This window comes from Canis lupus, chromosome 8, assembly GCF_003254725.2.
Source record: "Canis lupus dingo isolate Sandy chromosome 8, ASM325472v2, whole genome shotgun sequence".
Taxonomy (NCBI): Eukaryota; Metazoa; Chordata; class Mammalia; order Carnivora; family Canidae; genus Canis; species Canis lupus.
In genome coordinates, this window is record NC_064250.1 from 15,878,833 (window position 1) to 15,891,530 (window position 12,698).

The 12,698-nt window shown below is 39.7% G+C and overlaps 1 protein-coding gene and 1 pseudogene across 20 annotated transcripts in view; both read left to right on the top strand.

Annotated features, from left to right (window-relative positions):
- Window positions 1-12,698, top strand: part of MIPOL1 (mirror-image polydactyly 1) — a 326,942-nt gene that overhangs the window by 135,827 nt on the left and 178,417 nt on the right. The gene's annotated exons all lie outside the window — the stretch shown is intronic.
- Window positions 11,866-12,421, top strand: LOC118355477 (40S ribosomal protein S11-like; annotated as a pseudogene).

Consider the following 12,698-nt stretch of genomic DNA (forward strand, 5'->3'; position numbering starts at 1 on the left):
ATATTTATAATTCAACTTTAATTTACTGAGTAAAATTATTAATTCATATAATTTGTAATTAACAGGTTATACATTAGATGTGAGATAATCCTGGTGTTCAGATTATCATTGTTTTTGTTAGACCCTAGCATATTGAGATCCAGAGAAGATGTGGGCATACCTCTTTCCAGAACAATAGCTATTGCTGAAATCAAGGGACTATGGTGGCGTTTATTTGAGGCCCTACTTTTTTTTTTTTTTTTTTGGCAGTCTATTTAGGTTACTTCCTTGGATTTATCATCTTAACCTTCCCTTCTTTTGCTCCCAGAACAAGGTGCCATAATACATGGCTAGAGAATTAGCTGAGATGCTAGGAAGGAGAAATCAGAGAGGGGTGATAAGTGACAAGTTAGTGTTGAATGTGTTTTGTGTTCAGGGAAGCGTTAGTTGCATTTAAAAGGCTAAAATGGAACTGATATAAATGAAACATTGAGTTTTTTAAGCTCTCTAGTTCTTTGTGTTATTACAAGCTCAAATCTTAGGAACTGTTTCTAAATGTGTTATAATTAAAATCTGAAAATGGTGTTTTAATAACTCTTTGTTAGACTAACTACATCTGATAGGTTAGCAGTCCTTAGTTGTTAGATGCTATGTAATTAAACACTATTGCTAATTTACTTTTAATTTCCTCATTATTTATTTATTTATTTATTTATTTATTTATTTATTTTTTAAATTTATTTTTTATTGGTGTTCTATTTACTAACATACAGAATAACCCTCAGTGCCCGTCACCCATTCACTCCCACCCCCCGCCCTCCTCCCCTTCTACCACCCCTAGTTCGTTTCCCAGAGTTAGCAGTCTTTACGTTCTGTCTCCCTTTCTGATATTTCCCACACATTTCTTCTCCCTTCCCTTATATTCCCTTTCACTATTATTTATATTCCCCAAATGAATGAGAACATATAATGTATGTCCTTCTCCAACTGACTGACTTCACTCAGCATAATACCCTCCAGTTCCATCCACATTGAAGCAAATGGTGGGTATTTGTCATTTCTAATAGCTGAGTAATATTCCATTGTATACATAAACCACATCTTCTTTATCCATTTCTCTTTCGTTGGACACCGAGGCTCCTTCCACAGTTTGGCTATCGTGGCCATTCCTGCTATAAACATCGGGGTGCAGGTGTCCCGGCGTTTCATTGCATTTGTATCTTTGGGGTAAATCCCCAACAGTGCAATTGCTGGGTCGTAGGGCAGGTCTATTTTTAACTCTTTGAGGAACCTCCACACAGTTTTCCAGAGTGGCTGCACCAGTTCACATTCCCACCAACAGTGTAAGAGGGTTCCCTTTTCTCCGCATCCTCTCCAACATTTGTTGTTTCCTGCCTTGTTAATGTTCCCCATTCTCACTGGTGTGAGGTGGTATCTCATTGTGGTTTTGATTTGTATTTCCCTGATGGCAAGTGATGCAGAGCATTTTCTCAAGTGCGTGTTGGCCATGTCTATGTCTTCCTCTGTGAGATTTCTGTTCATGTCTTTTGCCCATTTCATGATTGGATTCTTTGTTTCTTTGGTGTTGAGTTTAATAAGTTCTTTATAGATCTTGGAAACTAGCCCTTTATCTGATATGTCATTTGCAAATATCTTCTCCCATTCTGTAGGTTGTCCTTTAGTTTTGTTGACTGTATCTTTTGCTGTGCAAAAGCTTCTTATCTTGATGAAGTCCCAATAGTTCATTTTTGCTTTTGTTTCTTTTGCCTTCGTGGATGTATCTTGCAAGAAGTTACTATGGCCGAGTTCAAAAAGGGTGTTGCCTGTGTTCTTCTCTAGGATTTTGATGGAATCTGGTCTCACATTTAGATCTTTCATCCATTTTGAGTTTATCTTTGTGTATGGTGCAAGAGAGTGGTCTAGTTTCATTCTTCTGCATGTGGATGTCCAATTTTCCCAGCACCATTTATTGAAGAGACTGTCTTCCAATGGATAGTCTTTCCTCCTTTACCGAATATTAGTTGACCATAAAGTTCAGGGTCCACTTCTGGGTTCTCTATTCTGTTCCACTGATCTATGTGTCTGTTTTTGTGCCAGTACCACACTGTCTTGATGACTACAGCTTTGTAGTACAACCCGAAATCTGGCATTGTGATGCCCCCAGATATGGTTTTCTTTTTGAAAATTCCCCTGGCTATCCGGGGTCTTTTCTGATTCCACACAAATCTTAAAATAATTTGTTCTAACTCTCTGAAGAAAGTCCATGGTATTTTGATAGGGATTGCATTAAACGTGTATATTGCCCTGGGTAACATTGACATTTTCACAATATTAATTCTGCCAATCCATGAGCATGGAATCTTTTTCCATCTCTTTGTGTCTTCCTCAATTTCTTTCAGAAGTGTTCTATAGTTTTGAGGGTATAGATCCTTTACATCTTTGGTGAGGTTTATTCCTAGGTATCTTATGCTTTTGGGTGCAATTGTAAATGGGATTGACTCCTTAATTTCTCTTTCTTCAGTCTCATTGTTAGTGTATAGAAATGCCACTGATTTCTGGGCATTGATTTTGTATCCGGCCACGCTACCGAATTGCTGTATGAGTTCTAGCAATCTTGGGGTGGAGACTTTTGGGTTTTCTTTTTTCTTTTTTCTTTTTTTTTTTACTTTTGGGTTTTCTATGTAGAGTATCATGTCATCGGTGAAGAGGGAGAGTTTGACTTCTTCTTTGCCAATTTGAATGCCTTTAATGTCTTTTTGTTGTCTGATTGCTGAGGCTAGGACTTCCAGTACTATGTTGAATAGCAGTGGTGAGAGTGGACATCCCTGTCTTGTTCCTGATCTTAGGGGAAAGGCTCCCAGTGCGTCCCCATTGAGAATGATATTTGCTGTGGGCTTTTCATAGATGGCTATTAAGATGTTGAGGAATGTTTCCTCTATCCCTACACTCTGAAGAGTTTTGATCAGAAATGGATGCTGTATTTTGTCAAATGCTTTCTCTGCATCTAATGAGAGGATCATATGGTACTGGTTTTTCTCTTGTTGATATGATGAATCACATTGATTGTTTTACGGGTGTTGAACCAGCCTTGTGTCCCGGGGATAAATCCTACTTGGTCATGGTGAATAATTTTCTTAATGTACTATTGGATCCTATTGGCCAGTATCTTGTTGAGAATTTTTGCATCCATGTTCATCAGGGATATTGGTCTGTAATTCTCCTTTTTGGTGGGGTCTTTGTCTGGTTTTGGAATTAAGGTGATGCTGGCCTCATAGAACGAATTTGGAAGTACTCCATCTCTTTCTATCTTTCCAAACAGCTTTAGGAGAATAGGTATGGTTTCTTCTTTAAATGTTTGATAAAATTCCCCTGGGAAGCCATCTGACCCTGGACTCTTGTGTCTTGGGAGGTTTTTGATGACTGCTTCAATTTCCTCCCTGGTTATTGGCCTGTTAAGGTTTTCTATTTCTTCCTGTTCCAGTTTTGGTAGTTTGTGACTTTCCAGGAATGCGTCCATTAATTCTGGATTGCCTAATTTATTGGCGTATAGCTGTTCATAATATGTTTTTAAAATCGTTTGTACTTCCTTGGTGTTGGTAGTGATCTCTCCTTTCTCATTCATGATTTCATTAATTTGAGTCTTCTCTCTCTTCTTTTTAATAAGGCTGGCTAATGGTTTATCTATCTTATTAATTCTTTCAAAGAACCAACTCCTGGTTCTGTTGATCTGTTCCACAGTTCTTCTGGTCTCGATTTCGTTGAGTTCTGCTCAAATCTTTATTAACTCTCTTCTTCAGCTGGGCGTGGGGTCAATCTGCTGTTTTTTCTCTAGCTCCTTTATGTGTAAGGTTAGCTTTTGTATTTGAGTTCTTTCCAGTTTTTGAATGGATGCTTGTATTGCGATGTATTTCCCCCTTAGGACTGCTTTTGCTGCATCCCAAAGATTTTGAACGGTTGTATCTTCTTTCTATTAGTTTCCATGAATCTTTTTAATTCTTCCTTAATTTCCTGGTTGACCCTTTCATCTTTTAGCAGGATGGTCCTTAACCTCCACGTGTTTGAGGTCCTTCCAAACTTCTTGTTGTGATTTAGTTCTAATTGCAAGGCATTATGGTCTGAGAATATGCAGGGGACGATCCCAATCTTTTGGTATCGGTTCAGACCCGATTTGTGACCCAATATCTGGTCTATTCTGGAGAAAGTTCCATGTGCACTTGAGAAGAATGCGTATTCAGTTGAGTTTGGATGTAAAGTTCTGTAGATATCTGTGAAATCCATCTGGTCCAGTGTATCATTTAAAGCTCTCGTTTCTTTGGAGATGTTGTGCTTAGAAGACCTATCGAGTATAGAAAGAGCTAGATTGAAGTCACCAAGTATAAGTGTATTATTATCTAAGTATTTCTTCACTTTGGTTAATAATTGATTTATATATTTGGCAGCTCCCATATTCGGGGCATATATATTGAGGATTGTTAAGTCCTCTTGTTGAATAGATCCTTTAAGTATGATATAGTGTCCCTCTTCATCTCTCACTACAGTCTTCGGGGTAAATTTTAGTTTATCTGATATAAGGATGGCTACCCCTGCTTTCTTTTGAGGACCATTCGAATGGTAAATGGTTCTCCAACCTTTTATTTTCAGGCTGTAGGTGTCCTTCTGTCTAAAATGAGTCTCTTGTAGACAGCAAATAGATGGGTCCTGCTTTTTTATCCAGTCTGAAACCCTGCGCCTTTTGATGGGGTCATTAAGCCCGTTCACATTCAGAGTTACTATTGAGAGATATGAGTTTAGTGTCACCATGATATCTATTCAGTCCTTGTTTTTGTGGAATGTTCCACTGAACTTCTTCTTAAAGGGGAATTTTAAGAGTCCCCCTTAAAATTTCTTGCAGAGCTGGTTTGGAGGTCACATATTCTTTCAGTTGCTGCCTGTCTTGGAAGCTCTTTATCTCTCCTTCCATTTTGAATGAGAGCCTTGCTGGATAAAGTATTCTTGGTTGCATGTTCTTTTCATTTAGGACCCTGAATATATCCTGCCAGCCCTTTCTGGCCTGCCAGGTCTCTGTGGAGAGGTCTGCTGTTATCCTAATACTCCTCCCCATAAAAGTCAGGGATTTCTTGTCTCTTGCTGCTTTAAGGATCTTCTCTTTATCTTTGGAATTTGCAAGCTTCACTATTAAATGTCGAGGTGTTGAAAGGTTTTTATTGATTTTAGGGGGGGATCTCTCTATTTCCTGGATCTGAATGCCTGTTTCCCTTCCCAGATTAGGAAAGTTTTCAGCTAGAATTTGTTCAAATACATATTCTGGCCCTCTGTCCCTTTCGGCGCCCTCGGGAACACCAATTAAACGTAGGTTTTTCTTCCTCAGGCTGTCGTTTATTTCCATTAATCTGTCTTCATGGTCTTTTAATTGTTTGTCTCTTTTTTCCTCAGTTTCCCTCTTTGCTATCAACTTGTCTTCTATGTCACTCACTCGTTCTTCCACCTCGTTAACCCTCGTCGTTAGGACTTCTAGTTTGGATTGCATCTCATTCAATTGATTTTTAATTTCTGCCTGATTAGCTCTAAATTCTGCAGTCATGAAGTCTCTTGAGTCCTTTATGCTTTTTTCTAGAGCCACCAGTAGCTGTATAATAGTGCTTCTGAATTGGTTTTCTGACATTGAATTGTAATCCAGATTTTGTAACTCTGTGGGAGAGAGGACTGTTTCTGATTCTTTCTTTTGAGTTGAGGTTTTCCTTCTAGTCATTTTGCTCAGTGCAGAGTGGCCAAAAGCAAGTTGTATTGGGAAAAGGAGAAAAAGAGAGGAGAGAAAGAAGGAAAGAAAAGAGAAAGAAAAAAAGGAAGAAAAAAAACGAAAAAAGAAAAAGAGAAAGAAAAAGAAAGAAAGGAGAAAAAAGGGGGGTGGGGGAAGGAAACAAATCAAAAAGCAAAACAAAACAAAAAACAAAAAGAACCACGGGGGAGTATCTTCTGATTCTGTGTACTTTAAGTCCCTTGGCTTCTCCTGGAAGTTGTCCGTCTAGCTGGTCTTCTGGGGGAGGGGCCTGTTGTGCTGATTTTCAGGTGTTAGCAGTTGGGGGAGCTGCTCTGCCCCCCGCCTGGTGCAGGGCTCAGTGGGGGTTGTTTACCCCGTGAGGCCCCAGGAGCAACAGCCCCAGTGGCAGGGCCAGCTCTGGAAACCTGGATTCAGCTCCAGCAGGAACTCCGGAGCTCTCCGTTTGCAGGGCCTGGAGGCTCCGGGGCGGGGCCGCTGATCTGCTCAGCTGGGCCAGGAGCGTCCTTGCTGTCCTGGGCCCTCCCGGCCTCTGCCTGTCCCGGGGGAGGCCGGATCCTGGGCTGTGTCCCGGCGCCCTGTGCTCCAGGGCCTGCGCTGTTGGATTTCCGCTCCCCGGCCGCAGCCCCCTCCGCGGAGCCGCTGCCCGAGCCCCCCCCCACCCCCCCAGCTGCTCCTGGAATCACGCAGCCCCCTCTGCACGGAGCCTCTTCCTCCCCCCGAGCCCCTCCGAGCTGCCTCCGGGCCGCGCAGCCCCGTCCGCGGGGCCGCCGCCCAAGCCCCTCCGAGCTGCTCCGGGTCCCGCCGGGTCCCGCGGTGCGCGCTGCAGCCCTTAGGGAGCTCGGCGCACTCTCCCGGGCGCAGGTGTCTGTTAGTGTCCCGGGGAGCCCGAGGGCATCCCCGCCCTCCTGGGTCCTGCTCCACCTCCCCGCGAGCCCCTTTCCGCCCGGGAAGGTCGGTGCAGCTCCTGCTCCTCCGGGACGGGGCTCTCCTGTCCTGGGGACACTCGCCCCGGCCTCAGCCCGGCTCCTCGCGGGCCCCTCCCCCTTGGAGGCCTTTTGTTTCTTTATTTCTTTTTCCCCGTCTTCCTACCTTGATAGAAGCGCAAACTCTTCTCACTGTAGCATTCCAGGTGTTCTCTCTTTAATTCTCAGGCCGAATTCATAGATTTTCAGGATAATTTGAAGGTTTTCTAGGTCATTTGGCGGAGACAGGTGATTTGGAGACCCTACTCTTCCGCCATCTTGCCCGTCCCTCCCTCCCTCCATAATTTATTTTTTAAAGATTTTATTTATTCATGAGAGACACAGAAAGAAAGGCAGAGACACAAGCAGAGGGAGAAGCAGATTCCCCACAAGTAGCCCGATGCAGGACTCAATCCCGGACCCCAGGATCATGCCTGAGCCAAAGGCAGATGCTCAACTGCTGAGCCACCCAGGCGTCCCTCCTCATAATTTATTATCACTAATATTGTGGCACACCCTGGAAGAAAATTTCACTGCCAGGGAAGTGTTTAGGAATTTGGAGACATAATTTCATTTTCTGTTCTAGAAATTTAAGTTTACAAATATTAGAAAAGATATATTGGAAGTTACAGGAAATTTGAAAGGAAAAATTTTTCATTGGGGTTAAGTCAGTTTCAAATAAATGAAACTTATCATTCAGCTTCTGTATTAGAGCTGCTTTTCTCTCAGTAGGAAACAAAAGATTGCTTTTTTTGTCTTGAAAAACCATAGAAGCTTCTTGCTGGGACAAAATATTACTAATCTTGCCATGTGTCAAAAAACAATTATATAATTGGAAAAAATATCTGAACAACAGGCTGCACAGGAATTCAGAGAGTGAACTCAGTGGTTCCCCTGGCATTATGCCTACAGTCACTCTTCCTGACTCAGTAAGGTAAAGCTCAAGCAGAGTAGTGGTCTTGCTGCATTAAAGAAGAAACTTAGTTCTATGTATTTGAGGGATGCTTGGGTGGCTCTACCTATGTCTCTACCTCTCTCTTTGTGTCTCTCACAAGTAAGTAAAATATTTTTTTAAAAAGTCTAGGTATTTGAAGCACCTGAAGTTTGCAGATGATTTTTTTAAAGACTTTATTTATTTATTCATGAGACACACACACAGAGGCAGAGACACAGGTAGAGGGAGAAGCAGGCTCCATTCAGGGAGCCTGACATGGGACTTGATCCCGAGACTCCAGGATTAGGCCCTGGGCTGAAGACGGCACTAAACTGCTGGGCCACCTGGGCTGCCCTGCAGATGATTTAAATGAGAGGTAACTGCATATGTTAGGTGTCTTACCATGGACCATCCACAATGTCTAGCATATAACTAAAAATACTAGAGGCAGATAAATGTGAGCCATAACCCAGAGAAGATGTAGTCAACAGAAGCAAATCTTGAGATAATTCAATCTGTTGGAAATTGCAAAGTACTTTAAAATATCCACTTTATATTTCTTCAAAGACTGAAAGGAAAGATGATCCTAATGAGTGAACTGGTGGGAAATATCATCAAGGAAACAAACTCTAGAAAGAACCTAATTGTAAAAATTGCAACATCTGAAGTGAAAAATTTGGTGGACAAATATAGTGGTTTAGACTGTACAATAAAAGGTTAGTGAACTTGAAGACCAATTAATAGAAATTACCCAACCTGAAGTAAAGAGGAAAAAATTAAAAAAAAAAAATAACACAACCTTAATGATCTGTGAAACAATATCAAGCAGTCTAACAGAAGTGCAATTGGAGTACTTAAAGAAGAGAGAAAAGTGAGGCGGAATAAATATTTGAAAAAAAATTCTGAAGGCTTTAAAAATTTGGTAAAAACGAGCTTATAGGAGCACCAGGGTGGTGCAGTTGGTTCAGTGTGCAACTCTTGGTTTCAGCTCGGGTCGTGGTTTCATGGTAGTTAGATCAAGCTCTGGGTCAAGTTCTGCACTTAGCACAGAGTCTGCTTAAGGTTCTGTCTCCCTCACCCTCTCCCCTCCCACTTATGTGCTTGTGCACATGGGCACTCCCTCTCTCCCTCCCCCCTCTTTAAAATAAATTAATTTAAAAACAAAAAAGCTAATAGATCAAGAAGTTCAGTGTACACCAGGAAGAATAAATACAAAGAAGATTCCACCCAAGTTCATTAGAATCAAATTAATGAAAAACAATATAATGAGAAAAATCTTGAAAGCACCTAAAAGGATGGGAACTGATACATATTTGGTACATTTCTGTGAATGATGACTGACTTCCTATCAGAAATAATGAATGTGAGGAGACAATAGCCAAAAACTTTAAAGGAATGTAATAAAAAAAAATACTGTCAACCCGGAAATATATATATATGTATATATAAAGAAAACACATATGTTTTTATATATATATATTTTATATATATATAAAATATTCTTTTTTAAAAAGATTTTATTTATTTATTTGTGAAAGACACACAGAGAGAGAGAGAGAGAGGAGGCAGTGGGAGAAGCAGGCTCCATGCAGGGAGCCTGATGTGGGACTCCATCCCTGGACCCCAGGGTCACAGCCTGGGCTGAAGGCGGCTCTAAACCGCTGAGCCACCTGGGCCGCCCTGAAAATATTCTTCAAAAATTCAAATGTAGTAAAACTATTTCACAGATAAGTGAAAGATGAAACAGTTGAACTCTAGTAGATGTGTACTACATAAATACACTACTAAAGTGAGTTTTTCCAATTCAGTGGAAATGACATCCAATAGAAAATTTAACTACAGAAATGAATGAAGAGGCTCAAAAGTGGGAAATAGAAAAGCTATCTTTTTTTATCTTCTCTTATTTATATAACAGTTTGCTTAAAATTTAATAGTTATGACAAGAAAGGGCAAAACAAATGGAATTTCACTGTTGGTTAGTTCTTACATTTTAAATGAAGTGGTAAAACATTAACTCTAAGGAAACTTTTACAAACTGAGGATATATGATTTATTAATTCCTGGACCAACCACAAGAAGATATAAAATGTCATCTGAAAAAGCAATATAAGGATTGAAATGAAATACTAAAGTATATTTGATTAACCCAAAGAAAGTAGGAAAGAAGAACAACAGAATCTAAACAACACATAATTTTGTAAACCTAAATCCAACCATATAAACAATTGTAAGAAAATAAACTAAGTACTCCAATTAAAAATAGATATTGTGACACATTAAAGGCAACAAATGGTCAGGACCCAATTTTATACAGTTTGTAAGTAATATATTTGAAACACATACAGATAAATGGAAGTAAAGGGATGCAAAGAAATACAAACTAGAACATGAGAAAGGTGCTGTGCCTGTATTAGTATCAGATGAAGTAGGCTTAAAATCATAGTATCACCAGAGATAGAGGGACATTTCATTTGGAAAACAACAAACCTAAATATTTATGTACATAATAGCAACTTCAAAATACAGGAAGCAAAAACTAACAACTAAAAGAAGAACTATACCATTTGGCAATCACAGTTGGAAATACCACTACTGTTATAATAGGTCTAGACAAAATCATTAATATTGTGGAAGGCTTAACTTTTTATTCACTTTGATCTGCCTAAAATATAAAACAATCAGGGATCCCTGGGTGGCGCAGCGGTTTGGCGCCTGCCTTTGGCCCAGGGCGCGATCCTGGAGACCCCGGATCGAATCCTACATCGGGCTCCCGGTGCATCGAGCCTGCTTCTCCCTCTGCCTGTGTCTCTGCCTCTCTCTCTCTCTCTCTGTGACTATCCTAAATAAATAAATAAAATATTAAAAAATATATATATAAAACAATCAATAAATGTAGGGGTGCCTGGATGGCTCAGTCAATTAACTGTTCCACTCTTGATTTCAGCTCACTTCATGATCTCAGGGTTGTGAGACTGAGCTCTAAGCAAGGCGCCCTAGAAAGTCTCCTTGAGATTCTCTCCAACTCCCTCTGCACTTTCTTCTGCTCACTGTCTATCTCTCAAATGAATGAATAAATCTTAAATAAATAAAAATAAAACCTGCAGAATATACATTCTCAAATTCTTAAGGAAAAGTAAAAACTATATGCTGCACTGGACCTTGAACTATTTCGTGATAAATTTGCAAAGATTAAAATCATAAAGAGTGTATTTCCTTTTCACGAGGGAATGAAATAAATTAAAAATAAGATCTAGAATATCTTAAGTATTTGGAAATGAAATAGTGCCCTTTTAACTAGTCCAAGTAGAGAAAAGGAAATTAGAAAAATACTACAAATTTAAAATTATGAGATAATATGTATCAATATTTGTGAGATACAGCTAAAGCAGTCTTCCAGAGATGTTTATATCATTTTAGATGTTTACATTAGGAAGAAGAAACATCCATAATCAATTAATTAAATTTCCATCTTAAGGATGAAAAGATGAGCAAACTAAAAAAAATAGAACAATAAAATATAAAGTGCAGAGATAAATATAAAAGAAAGACAATAGAGAAAAGTAAGTCAAAGGTGAGTTTTTTATGAAGGTAGTCAAATGTATGAGCCCTGGTAAAACTGAACAAGGAAATAAGTCAGAGAAAGACAAATACCATGTGACTTCGCTCATATGTGGAATCTCAGAAACAAAACAAATGAGCATAGGGAAAAGGAGAGGAGGTAAACCGAGAAACAGACTCTTAATGATAGAGAACAAACAGGAGAAGAGGTTGTGGGGGTGTTAAATAGGTGATGGGGATAAAGGAGTGCACTTCTGATGATTACCAAGTGTTGTAATCATTAAGTATTAAATCACCAAATTTTGCAGCTGAAGCTAATATTGCCCTGTATGTTAACTAACTGGAACTTTTATAAAAACTTTTAGAAAACTGAACAAGAAAACCCAAATTAGTAATATCAAGAATGAATGAAAGAGTACAAATTCCACATTTATTAAAAGATAACAGTAGTATGGATAATTTCATGCTAATGCATTTGATGACTTAGATGAAATGGACAAATTTGCTAATTAACACAACTTAGACCAAAATTATTTATTCAGTATTTCTATTCTTGTATAAGTTTTGAAAAGTTTTTTCAAGATCTGTCCATTTCATCTAGGTTATAAGACTTTTAAATCAACAACCCAGCCTTTTTCCAGGCTGCCGGGAAGATGCCAGACATTCAGACCGGGCGTGCCTACCAAAAGCAGCCAACCATCTTTCAAAATAAGAGGGTCCTGCTTGGAGAAACTGGCAAGGCGAAGCTCCCGCGGTACTACAAAAACATCAGCCTGGGCTTCAAGACGCCCAAGAAGGCCATTGAGGGCACCTATATTGACAAAAAATGCCCCTTTTCTGGCAATGTCTCCATCCGAGGCCGGATTTTGGTCTGGTGTGGTGACCAAAATGAAGATGCAGAGGACTATTGTCATCCGCGGAGACTATCTCCACTACATCCGAAAGTACAACCGCTTTGAGAAACGCCACAAGAACACGTAGGTGCACTTGTCTCCTTGCTTCAGGGATGTCCAGATCGGCGACATTGTCACAGTAGGTGAGTGACGGCCCTTGAGCAAGACTGTGCGTTTCAACGTGCTCAAAGTCGCGAAAGCTGCTGGCACAAAGAAGCAATTCCAGAAGTTCTGAGACAAGACTTCTGTCTACACCCCTGAAGAAAGTAAAACTATTTTCCCAGTCAAAAAAAAAAAAAAAAAAAAAAATCAACAACCCAGTTTTAAAAATCTAATGTAAATACAAATGATGTATAGTACTCAATATAGTTTTGTGAAATCAGAATTTAGAGCATTCATACTACCTGATTTCAAGACCTAAAAACTACAATAATCAAAACTGAGTCTTGTGCATATACAAATCAATGGGACAGTGTAGAGAGCCCAGAAATAGACCTACTCATATATAATCACAGGTGAGGTTTTTTTGCATTTTAATGGCTTTATTGAGATTCACATGCCATTCACACATTTACTATACAGTTCAGTACTTT